General features: G+C 43.8%; 1 long non-coding RNA gene across 1 annotated transcript in view; it reads left to right on the top strand.

Moving 5' to 3' along the window:
• Positions 1–6936, top strand: part of LOC309695677 — a 45695-nt gene extending 38759 nt beyond the window's left edge. The window contains exon 3 of the long non-coding RNA XR_014273207.1: positions 6596–6936. This is a non-coding gene — a long non-coding RNA (uncharacterized lncRNA). The remainder of the gene's footprint in view (positions 1–6595) is intronic.
• Positions 6937–12583: the final 5647 nt, after the last annotated feature.

Here is a 12583-nt window from a genome sequence, read left to right on the forward strand (position 1 = left end):
CTGGATCCCTGGAGGTCAAGAAGCCAGCTGAGGACTGCACCCAGCTGTCACTGCCTGAGCAGAGTCAACGCTCTGGGCAGCTGAAGTCTGCTATGTGTTTGCCAGGGGCCACTGTGCCTGCTGGTTCTGTTCTGTTTCTGCCAGAGGTCCCCGCGCCTGCTGGTTCTGTTCTGTCTCTGCCAGAGGTCTCCGCACCTGCTGGTCCTGTCCTGTGCCTGCCAGAGGCCCGTGTGCCTGCTGGTCCTGTCCTGTGCCTGCCAGAGGCCCGTGTGCCTGCTGGTCCTGTCCTGGGGGGTCCGAGGAGCCCGTCCAGCCACCAGCTGTTCCATCAGCAGCTTCATCCACGCTTGCAGCAGCAGTTTCATCCACGCTGTCGCCTGGTCCAGCTTCAGCTTCCTCATCAGCTTCGCCTGGTCCAGCTTCTGCTTCAGCATTGCCTGGTCCAGCTTCTGCTTCAGCGTCCTCATCAGCATCGCCTGGTCCAGCTTCTGCTTCAGCGTCCTCATCAGCTTCGCCTGGTCCAGCCTCTGCTTCAGCGTCCTCATCAGCATCGCCTGGTCCAGCTTCTGCTTCAGCGTCCTCATCAGCATCGCCTGGTCCAGCTTCTGCTTCAGCGTCCTCATCAGCTTCGCCTGGTCCAGCTTCTGCTTCAGCGTCCTCATCAGCTTCGCCTGGTCCAGCTTCTGCTTCAGCGTCCTCATCAGCTTCGCCTGGTCCAGCTTCTGCTTCAGCGTCCTCATCAGCTTCGCCTGGTCCAGCTTCTGCTTCAGCGTCCTCATCAGCTTCGCCTGGTCCAGCCTCTGCTTCAGCGTCCTCATCAGCTTCGCCTGGTCCAGCTTCTGCTTCAGCATCGCCTGGTCCAGCTTCTGCTTCAGCATCGCCTGGTCCAGCCTCCGCTTCAGCGTCCTCATCAGCTTCGCCTGTTCCAGCCTCCGCTTCAGCGTCCTCATCAGCTTCGCCTGTTCCAGCCTCCGCTTCAGCGTCCTCATCAGCTTCGCCTGGTCCAGCCTCCGCTTCAGCGTCCTCATCAGCTTCGCCTGGTCCAGCCTCCGCTTCAGCGACCTCATCCTCGCCTGGTCCAGCTACTGCTTCACCTACACCGTCGCCTGGTCCAGCTACTGTTTCACCCACGCATGGTCCAGCCTCCGCATCCGCTTCAGCCTCGTCTGGTCCAGCCTCCGTGTCTTCCTTCTCGTCTGGTCCAGCCTCCGTGTATTCATTCTCGTCTGCAGTGGCCTCCTCAGCTTCACCACCTTCGTTTGGCCCAGCCTCTGCATCAGCTTCGCCTGGTTCAGCCTCCGCATTCGCTTCAGCGTCGCCTGGCCCAGCTTCGGCTTCAGCCTCTGCCTCGTCTGGTCCAACCTCCGCTTCGCCTGGTGCTGCAGAGGCCACGCAGCCTTCGGGTCCCCTACTACCACCTCCACATCGTCGGTCATCTGCCAGGCCACTTGTTGGACATCATCACCACCGTGGCTGCCCTCCGGACTTCTGTTGCCACCCCCGCCTTCTGCGTGGACGACCTCCTACACGCCGCCACTGCCTTCCGCGTGGCCGGCCTCCAGACCTGCATTCGCGCCGCCGTTGCCGTCCGCACGGTCGGCCTCCGGACCTGCATTCGCGCCGCCGTTGCCGTCCGCGCGGTCGGCCCCCGGACCTGCATTCGCGCCGCCGTTGCCGTCCGCACGGTCGGCCCCCGGACCTGCATTCGCGCCGCCGTTGCCGTCCGCACGGTCGGCCCCCGGACCTGCATTCGCGCCGCCGTTGCCGTCCGCACGGTCCGTCCCCGGACCTGCATTCGCGCCGCCGTTGCCATCCGCACGGTCGGCCCCCGGACCTGTTTCCACGCCACTGCCTACTGCGTGGCTGGCCTCCGGACCTGCCCCACTGCCGTTGCCATTCGCATGGTCGGCCTCCGGAACTGTACTGTTTTGGCCTCCTGCGCTGTTGGTCCCCTGAACTTGGCCATCTGGGCCTTTTTGGTCTCTGTCCCTCCGTCCTGGGCCCCCTCCGCCCGCCCTGGTCGGGTCGTTTTCCGTTTTGGTCTGTTTTTGTGTTTCTGCTGGGCTGAGCCAGCCCTTGAGGGGGGGGGGGGGGGGGGTACTGTCATGGTCCTGAGTCTGAGGACTCAGTGTTTTGTGTTTCTTTATGCTTTTGTTCATTCAGAGTGTGTATTCTGTTGTGATTTTTGCCATTTGTTAGGTTTCTGTTCTTTGCCTGCCTGCTCCCACTTCTCTGTGTTCCCTCTGTCTGTCCACGGTGTTATTGTGTCTGCTCATGAGTCTGCCTGTCAAGTTCAGTGTCCTGTCTGGTTCTCTGTCTGTTAATTTCCTGTTTTATTCTGAAGGTTCATGTCTGATGTGAGTGTGTTCAGTTTACATTTCCCCTGTCCCATCAGCTCTGATTTCTCCCAGCTGTGTTGCCCTCCTGTCTCTTATCCCCTGATTACTGGTGTGTGTATTTAAGCCCTGTGTGTTCTCCTGCCTGTTGCCGGTTCGTCTGTATTACTCCATGTAAGTCCGCGCTTTTCTGCATTCATCTGTGTCTCTCTGCGTTTTTGTATCCTCCGTCAGTCTGCGTCTCTCTGCCTTTCACCCCGTGTCCTGTGGATTTCTAGTTGCTCTTTAGTTTTCCCAGTTTAGGTTTCCGTTAGTTTGTCTCATTATTCGTTTTCTGTTCCTGCCACTGACACCTTGTAAATAAACTCCACTAATCTTTTCATACACTGCTTGCTCTTGGGTCCTTTTTCCAACTCCACACGGCTCGCCTCGGCAGCCGTGACAATATTCTTTGCTGACACAAGAAGGGGCTGAACCCTGACATATTAAAACCATTTTGTGCTTTTTAGCGAAGATCTATGCTGATGTTGTTACAGTATACATCTTCCCACGCGTGTGTTTAATAAAATCATCGTTTGACTGAACTCATCTGGGCCAATGTTGGTTTGATCTTATCCTCAATAGCAAAGAATTGGGACACATCTTACAAGTTAAAGTAGGGTCATTCAATTTTCCATGCAGCTTCACCAGTGTGGTTTACCCAGGACAAATTCACAATCCTCAAATGATACAACAACAATCTCCAGCTCTGGTTTGGCCAAAGTTAACATGAGGCTGTTGCAGTCTGTCAAAATGTTTTTTTCTTTTTCTGTTGCAATCTGTTGTAATCGTTCTCCGCTGAGACAAAGCCAACTGTATTTACAGTTTTATCAAATTCAAAACATTGCTCAAAACCAATGCTCAGAAAAAATGCAAAAAACCCAAGAGCTACATCTAAGACTCTACAGGCTTGATTCTTTTTAACATAACTCTACACGAAGGTTAATAAATTTACAGAAGTACATTCTAAAAATCATCTTTTCTTATTTAATGAATCACCATTTACAAAAATAACGATAATTTCATCAACATGTCAGAGGTTTTCTATGTTTAATGAGTCTACTGTCGTCACATGCATGTACCACGTAAAAGCACAATGAAAAGACAGACGTCCAGTTCACATGTTTTCGTAACTACATAATAAAAGCTTGTCTTTTTCAACCAGCATGATTTCAAATAGTTTGTTGAGATTTCAAAAAAATATTGCATTTCCATTCATTATTTAACACTGGCATTGCACTAGAAATAGCAACGCATATTACTTTAAAAATGGAGTAATTAATGACTTCAGTGGGCTAAACTGGACCCTCGCGGGACACTGTCTCTGTGCCCCGGTCAGTACGTTTTTGTTTTTAGTGTTTTCTTTCAGTACAGTATGAGAGAAGAGCGACTGTGTGAGAACTATTTTGATACTGATGAGTTGTCATTTGTAGTCTATTAAGGAGTTTTCTTGCAGCTGCCTCTGGCCCATTTACAGCTGCTATTTTTGAACACACTGCCCCCCAAAGGCTGGGAATAGCACTCTGTACTCGATCTGTTTAGCACAATAGCAACTGTGTGGAGGCAATGGTATTATTTTTCATATTGAAGAATAATACTGCTTTAATGGATTTTGAAAAAACTGAACTGTGTGGTGCAGAGAAGAATACATTAAAACAGGTTTAAAAGCATTAAGAAAATGGCATGCCACTTAATAAACAAGCACTGAATATACAGCTGATGTTTGTGTCAATAAACAAAATGATTTATGTTTCTCGCAGAAAGAGTCAATCATGACCCCCCCCCCCCCCATTTTCCAGGAGTGTTGCTGTTACTGAGATGATGGAGGCATCGGCGAGAGTCCCAATGGATCAATGGTCCGCATCTATTGTGCCTGTGGGAGGTCAGCTGTCAGTGGGGGGGAGGGGGGGGGACACTTACAGGGATGTGGATAGCTGTAAATCAAAGAACAATAGAAGGAAACAAAGAAACGAGGAAAAAGTGGCTAGACTGAGAGAAAAAAAGTTACACAGTGTATTATCTGTATTAGTTTGTGTTTTTATATATATTTTTTTTTTATTTGAACACTTTTTCAACACACGAATAAGAAAAAGTACAAGACAATAGTTGGGAAAATGTTAATCAAAGGTAACCAGGTCTATCTTTTTGCTGTGGTGAAGTTTAGCAGTAAGAAATATCACATTAAGGCACATTTAAAAATAAAGGGGGGGGGGGGGGGTGATCAGAACAGTCAAACCTGGCCAAGTTACAGTGCAGGTGAATGGGGCTTCACAGGATTTTTATCATTCATCTTATCAATACATAAACCTGCTCTTTCTGATCACTATTGTTGGTGCCACTGTGGTTTTATTTTGTAAAATATTTGCACATTAAATCTTTAACTTGTGCATATCAGTGGGACACAGGCTACATCTAACAAAAATGTATTTTATAATAGGATGTGTCTGTCAGGATGAACCATGGGAGTTTCTGGAGCTTCTATTAAGTGGCTGGCCTCTTGCATTAGCTATTTTTTTTCCATAGGACTCTTAGATTTTGCTGCTTGCTACAAGCTTCTCCCCCATGTTCTTGTTACTATGAGAACAAGTTTAAGTATATAGGTATATGTAGCATGACATCACCCATAAACCCTACAAAACCAGTGTTTTCTGTGAGGGTTGGCCTAATATTTTGTTTGCTTTTGGGTCTAATGGGCAGTAGACAATGGAGAGATACAATGCAAATTCTTCACACAATAGCTGCAGGTCAACATCAAGTGAACCACTTTCACAGCTTCTGTCCGTTTCTCTCTTTTACCAGAACGTCTTTCATCCATGAATTAGTTCTGCTGTATTCAAACAAAATCTCCATTGATTATACAAGTAACTGCAATAAAACCTTTGACCAATATTCATGAATCACTCTCAGCGGAGTTCCCATGTTTTTTCATTCTCCATCAAACTTTAACTGGGTCGCAATATATTTTGGCCATCTCTGATTTTTGCAAGCATATAATGTGAAAGTAGAACCCTCATCTGTTTTTACTGAATCAGAGGTAAACAAAGGAGTCCTCGAGAAAGCTATATAGCCTGCAGTAATGAGAGCTGGTGCCATTAGAGGGGTCCCTGCTGGATCCTTGGTGGGGGTTGGGAGATGGAGTAAATGTATGGATTGTGGCCAGTGAGGCACATTTCGTCTATGTTGTTGTTGGGGGTGCTGAAACAAAGGAAAGGACAACCGAAGACACCACAAGTATTATTTTGTTGACCCTTCTGTCTTAATGAGAGCTTTTAGTCGAGGAGGAAAGAGGTCCAGCAGGTCCAGCATCTCTCTGAACTACTCAGCTTTATTATTTACTTTTGTATTCCTTACCCCATGACATTTTTCATTTTTCTCTTGATTTGACTGTCAGGGAAGAGATCAATATTGTCCTTTCTGTGCTCAGTTCCTCTGGTTTCTTTGGGTTAGGAGAACATCATGTGAGTCCCCGTGCAACAGGAGAGCTGGGTTTAGAAGCAAACCTCCAACCCACTTAGATTTCTTAAAAAATCATTACGCTATTAATTGCAGCACAAATTCCCTGTGGAGCCCGGACAGTTTGCACGGGAGAGGTGCAAAGTGATGGTGCACGTGGAGGCCCCACATGTCTCTTCAGACAGCCCACGCATGTAGTGAAATTGCTCTTCATTAGTGATGCAGTGCACTCTCAATTGGTTGTTTTTGTGGAAATTCACAGTAGCATCAACCTCGGCCTCTCTCACAGGATGACTGTGTGCAGAAATACAGAGGGGGAAAAAACCCAGCATTTCAGCTTCAGTTACAGCTGCTCCAACCTGTGTATTTATACCGAGAGCATGGCACAGACCGGCCAAGAGCCAAACCAAACCAGCAGCTAAGAAACACATCATTATAACATTCCTGTTGTCTCATTTATGGCAAACAAAAGCAAACACAGCATTCAAAACTTTAAAAGAGTACCTCAAAATTCCTCTTTTCACAGAGTCACTTAAAAAATCCACTTTTACTGATCAAATATTACTTGTTTGTTTTGTGTTTTTCTTGAAGTGAGTGAGGTCAAACATAAAATGCATGACTCTGCTGTCAAAGCAAAATGTAAAAATCTCCACAAACATTTTTAGTTCAACCTTTCTTCCAAACTAAGACATATAATATGTTTTTCTTTACTTTACTTTCTTTTTCTACTTTTTCCCTTCCTCTTTTCACTTTCTTTTCTTTCTCAGATGGGAGTTGAACCAGGCTCTGGTTTTACCCCCGCCTTCCTTTGGCAGGGTTTCTCCTGCCTTCTGTTCCATCCGGCACACCTGTCTGCATCTACTTGTTATCCTGAGATTCAACGGCCAGCTCAAACCTCCTCTTTGCCAGATTGTTGTTAGCTTTGTAGTGGGAGTCATGGTCTGTTCCTGCAAGTGGTCCAGTTTATTGTTTTCAGAAACTTGACTTTACCCTCTCATCTGCTCACTTAGTTCTCCTATATGTGTGTTTTGGATGGATCAAGAACCTCCAAGTTAAGTAAAAATGAAAAACGAAGCTGTCTACCAATTATCTCTGTCACTGTCACCTACCTCCCCCACCTGCAAGTTTACAAGGAAAATGCAATCCTCCAGTGTCCTCCAGCTCGATCTCTTGCAATACTTAACAGATTGAAACGTACCTGAGTTGCTCGTGTAAATAAAGAGCTAAAATTTGCATTAGTCTTCTGAGTCTTGTATTTGAGTCCATTCTTTCTTGTGAATATGACATAATAAGGTGTAATATGCCTAAATGAAAGTAAGTCGGTTGGACAGAACTACGATCTGATCTCTCAGGTGATTACTTTGCCCTATGCCCACAGGTCATGTTTTGAAACCTGTTTTGTACTCAGTTGTATTCACAAAGCATCTGATTTGTTAAGGTGGATTATCTTTGTTGCAATCTATATCCTTCTTTCTCTGCCATTGCTTCTTCTGTCTTGCTCAGTATCACAATAGTCTTCAGTTACTCTCCAACACTTCCCTCTTCTTTAAGGAAAGGTCGGACTAAAAGTACACTTTAATAATTGCACAAAAACATCTCAAATATCTGTTTACTTCATGAATCTTTCCCTGAAGGCTTAATTTACAAATACTGCATCAGGAAAATGCATTTATCAGGTCACTGTGAAGGGCACAGATGGTTCTGAATCCATAAACATGAGCTCATTTGAGCTTTGGGAAGGTGCTGCATTGTGCGGAGATGTCAAGCACGGTGATGGTGGGCTTTGGTCACCCAGTGTGTCCTTTCTCCTGCAGAGAATCCTAATAGCAGATGGTAAAATATACAAACTATTGCATAAGGAAAAGGTTGGTGAAGGTCGCCATGGTCACTGAAGGTTACATAAAAGAGTGACTTGCATACCTTTCAAATTCACTCAAGCAGCTCAATAAGTTTAGGGATAAGTAGAGTGATCTCGGGATATTAATGGTGCTGATGGTGTGTTAGTAAAACAATTAAGTGTCAGTGATTATTAATTTCCTGATATCTGCTGACAAATAAAAGAAAGCGAAGGATAAAGTGTCTTATTGTTGGGGCACCACGTGCTGCCTGAACAGCTTCATGCACCGTGGCATCGATTCTACTGCATATTCTGATGTTGGTAGTATATAGAGTGGTCTAACTCATAAGTACAGGATTTCCCATATGTGTTCAAGTGATTCGATGTTTGACGAGTGTGAAGAGCTTAGCATATGAGTCACAGCTTTTTCATACTCATCAAACCATTCAGTGACACTTAGCGGATTGTCATCGTGAAAGAAACGGCTCTGACACAGCTGCTGGCATCTCACAAATACACACAAAGTGTGCTTTAGTGGCTCTTGATGCAACATTAACGCTCACGCGGATGCTCGTAAAGAACCCTTTGGATTTTCATTTAATTGCACTGCGTATGCATGTTTTCAGTTGGTTAATTTGGTGCCTAAACATAACCAGATAGTTTTTCACCGCTTTCACTGTGTGCAAGGTGTGCCAGGCACCTAAGAAAAACTATTCCTTGTGCATAGCTTTTGAAATATGAGCAGAATTGGACTAAATTGCACACTTTTGACACCCAACCCCACTGAGACTATTTTGGACTTTATCCTCTACACCTCTTACCAGTTGTTCCTTCTGCCACTGATACTTTACTCAGTTGAATCACTTTCCTTCTTCCTGATGTTACTTTTAACCATTTACAGTATAACATGCTCTCTTCTGTTTCATGTGAACCGCCACGATGTCTGGTTGGTAAGCCACCAGCTGCTTGTCTGTCTGGGACTTGTAGGCATTCAGATTTGCTGCTCTCAAAATATCTTCAGTGGTGTGTACCATCTGGACCTGGGAACAAATTTGGTTTTGCTTCTCCGTGCACCCTCTCCCAGATTGCATCTCACACTGTGCTACTACGCTCACTGACTGCTTTATGAGGTACAGCAAATATCTTACCAGCCAATCATCTAACAGCAACTCCTGTAGTTATGATCCAGACAGCCTACTGAAGTTCAAAGTGAGCAACAGAATGGGGAAGACAGGTAACTTAAATGAGTCTGAATATGGTGTGGTTGTTGGTTCCAGACAGGCTGATCTGAGTATTTCAGAAACAGCTAATCTACTGGGATTTTCCTGCATACAACCATTTCTGGGATTTACAGATAATAATCAGAAAAATAGAAAAAAATATGCAGGTAAAGAGGTGAACATCCAGACTGCTTAAAGCTGATAGGAAGGCAACTGTAACTCACATTGAAGCAGATGACCACATCTGGTCTGATCTTCTGCTGCAACTCTTTTGCAATTACATGAGTTCAACAAAGCTTTACAATAGAAGGCTTGGAAAACCATTATCTGGCCTAATGAGTCTTGATTTCTGACCCAACATTCAGATAGTTGGGTCAGAATTTGGTCTAAACAACATGAAAACATGTACATTTCCTGTCTTGAATCAGTGCTTCAGATGGTGTAATAGTGTGGGAAGATATTTTCTTGGAACATTTTAGGCTTCTTGGCACCAGCGGAGAACCATTTAAATGCCACAGCCTATCCTCATATTGCGATACGGTCTGGGGGCTTTTTGCAGTGTTAGTTGTGCTCCGTTTTGCCTGAGTTTCCTGTTCGATGCAGGGGGTTGCTGGACACCTGGCCATTGTTTTGCAGAGCTTTTGAGCCAGTCATAGCATATTGTTCCTAACCACGTCCGCCCCTTTATAACCTTTATGTTTAAGGAGCATATGTGTGCCAGAAATGTTTTTATAACTAAATATTTGACACCTATTCTGATGAATAGGAATTCTAATCTATCGTACATGGACAGCTGGAAGTTTGAATCTGACTCTTTAAATTTAGCTCAAAACAAAAGGAACTTTAAAGGTGGTTTATAAAGATGCTTTGCTGTGTTGCACAATTTTGGATTCAGTGTAACCATTCATTTTTTTTAAATTACAGTACCTTCGTTCTTCCAGAAGTTATCAAACCACAATTTCTCTTATGCCAGAGGTCAAGAACAAAAGCACACGTATCCCTTCTAGTCTTATCTTCACAATATCACCACTTTGTACCATAGAGATTGCTATCTAGGCTGAGCTGTGTACCATAAAGATCCTTCAGTCTGTGCGCTTCTTTACACAGATGGCAGGATGCCTCTGGGGCTGCAAAGGGAGTCTGTGGAGAAACGAGGTAATAGACTCAGAGTAACGCACAAAGGAGACTTCATCCCTTATCGATGGCAGTGCAGACTCCGAGCAGGATGACTGAACTCTGAGCTGAATAGTTTCAACTGACAAAAGCGGCTTTTTATCTCTGTTAGTGATTCAGGTATTGAAGGTGAAACGATGAACTGTTGCATTAATGTACTTTTTCAAGAGCATTCAAAGGAGAGCAATGTTTGGACCCACCTCTTCAATGGCATATTGGAGCTAAAGGAAACCAAATTATACACTAACACCTGAATATATGCAGTAAACAAAACAATATGTATGCTTTTTCTGACACATAAACATGTATTTATGCATAAACAGTGTGCAGTGACAATGTGTGGCCCTCACATACCTCAGACCATGCATACGCATATATTTAGAGCCAGTCAAGCCTTTGACGTCATTTAATATTATACAACATACATGCAGCAAATCACTTCATCGGAACCTCTGCGTGACTCAACAAAAGTGATGAATATGCATTTGTCTTTTGTACGTCTCGCTGGAATGTGTTTGATCAGCTCCCTGAAGACGGAGCATCTGTTCAGTGCAGCAGTTGCCTTTATTGTGTTATTAATGTAGCAATATCTTGTTAACAACACATGCCTCCTCCCACTATAAGCACTGAATGATAGCTTCCACTGTAAAGCTGCCGTTGCTGGGAAGGTAGGAAACCTGCTTATAAATTAGCTGTCCAGTTAAAAAAAACACATTACTGTCACATCGGTATAAAATAAATGCTGCTGCAGAATGTTCCCAGGCTGGTGAAGTAGTTTCTGAAGTAATGTGCTCCATCTTTCATATGGCAATCAAAGAAATCCAAGTGCACGGGTTCTCCCTGTTTCCCTTCCATAAGAATGGCATCTTGGCTGTCATCCTTCCACTGAGAGCATTCCAAATGAGCCTTCAGTAAACATTTATGAAGATGCATCTCTCAGATCCTGTGTCAGGATTTTTTGTTTTCTTATATTTATTCAGATATTGTTCATCGCTGGAAGAAATGCACAATACTGTATGTTTAATAAAGCAATTCAAGTTATGAATAAACTTGGGCTGCCTTTTGTTTTGAAGACAGTTTTAAATACTCACTGATATGAACTGTGAGAAGAAAGATGATTTCAAAGCATTCATTGAAGGTTTATTAGAAATTAGATTTAATTTCTGTTCACTGAAAATGATGGGCCTGCTGTTTGGGATATTGCTGGGTATTTAAAGAATTAGCAATAAGAGTAATGGGAATTAAAATCTGCAGCTGTTATCTTTAAGTAAAACTCTTCAATGCTCATCAGTTATTTCTGAAAAAATAACCAATTCATATTAGGTCATCATTGATAATTATGAATTATGAATCCGGTACCTGGTGGACTAAGACCACCAGGAACCGGAACAGCTTCTTCCCCACAGCTGTCAGACTCCTGAACTCTGCCTCCTGACATCTGACCCACGTTAAACACATGGACTGGACATACACACCCACAACCACCTACACACACACACACACAACGGACAACTGTACCCTCATACACACAATAATAACATGGACTGAACCACCACTCTCAACCACTTGCACTTCATATAGCCTCTGTAGAAATTATCCACATATCTCACTTATCTCAACTGCACTACTGTATAATTCTGGATAAATAATCATTCTGTTCAATACGATAATTTTTAATTCTACAACTGTTTATTACTTGCATAGTTCACATTTCTGTATAGCTGTATATCTCATATTTCTGTATAGTTTTTCATATTTATATCCTGTTCATAGCCTGTACATACTTATAGTTATAGCATATTCATAACATACCTTCATACTGTGTACATTATAACATACCATAATAGACCCATTTCTGTAATATACTCACATATCTATATTATAGCTAATATATGTTTGTAATATATCTATATCATGGCTAAAGCACTTCTGGATGGATGTAAACTGCATTTTGTTGCCTTGTACCTGTGACATGTGCAATGACAATAAAGTTGAATTCTATTTTATTCTATTCTATAATTAATAATTGTTTTATAATTAGAATTATATTCTCCCATAACTTGACCTTGTGGGGGGGGTTATGGTTTCTTGGTACTGTTGTCTTTTCTCTCCCATGTTGGTGCACATGAGGTCACTAAAAACATCAGAACGATCACAGACACAGGAGCATTCTGGGATGGGATCCATGAAAAGTAAAAAGAAATCTGTGAAGATTTCCCGGTGAGAGCTGCCTGGCCTGTGTGTCCTGGCAGAAGGAGAGTGTTGGCAATGAAGAACAAAAAAAAGAAAGAAAGAATACAAAGTAAAGATTTACTCAAACAGGAAGCTGCACTGTAGCCCCCAAATGAGGAGATTACACAGAGAACAACGCCATAATGCCAGAGGAGGCAGCGAGCATGCATCCAAAAATAGCTAATGGACTTGTTACAAACATTTGGTTGAAGTCAACACTGTATTTGGTTTAATCCAGGGATGCATTTGCAGGGATAAACTCACCATTTGTTGTATATTTTCACGAATCTGAG

Source organism: Aulonocara stuartgranti, assembly GCF_965226115.1.
Source record: "Aulonocara stuartgranti genome assembly, chromosome: 19".
In the NCBI taxonomy this organism is placed as follows: Eukaryota; Metazoa; Chordata; class Actinopteri; order Cichliformes; family Cichlidae; genus Aulonocara; species Aulonocara stuartgranti.